This window comes from Apis dorsata, unplaced genomic scaffold (assembly GCF_000469605.1).
Source record: "Apis dorsata unplaced genomic scaffold, Apis dorsata 1.3 scaffold_199, whole genome shotgun sequence".
In the NCBI taxonomy this organism is placed as follows: Eukaryota; Metazoa; Arthropoda; class Insecta; order Hymenoptera; family Apidae; genus Apis; species Apis dorsata.
Window position 1 is genome coordinate 114,480 of NW_006263483.1, and position 521 is coordinate 115,000.

Genomic DNA, 521 nt, shown 5'->3' on the forward strand with positions numbered 1-521 from the left:
TCTCTTGGCCCCGCCGCGTCCGTCTAACCAACCTCATCCCACCTTGCCTCCACCTCCTCTTCTCTTTGCCTCCGCTTCTGCCGCGCTCTATCTCGGTCCGCTACGCTTCTCTCCCGGTCCACCCACCGACCCACGAAACCGCTCGTTCCCAACTCACCCCACGTACACCGCCGGCTCTCTGTCCCTATTACTCGCCTCTGCACCATTCTCTCTTTTTCTTGCCCCCATACTTTCTTTTTTCCTCCGTCAACCTTTTCTCTCTACCTACTACGGTTATGCTCTTCTTATTTATGCGCCGTCTTCTTTCTCCGCTCTCTCCAGCACGGAGAGTAGTAGCGAGATAGGAGAAAGAAAGGGGAAAGAAGTTCTTTTCTCGCGTTTTTCTACTGACTTCGCTTCGTTTCGTTTCGTTTCGTTTCGTTCTTTCGATCTCTCGACTTTCGTCCCCCCTTCGAGCTGTCCCCCTTCAGCCTGCTACGACCTCTCTGCGTCGTATCACGTTCGGCGGGTGCAGGCAGCAT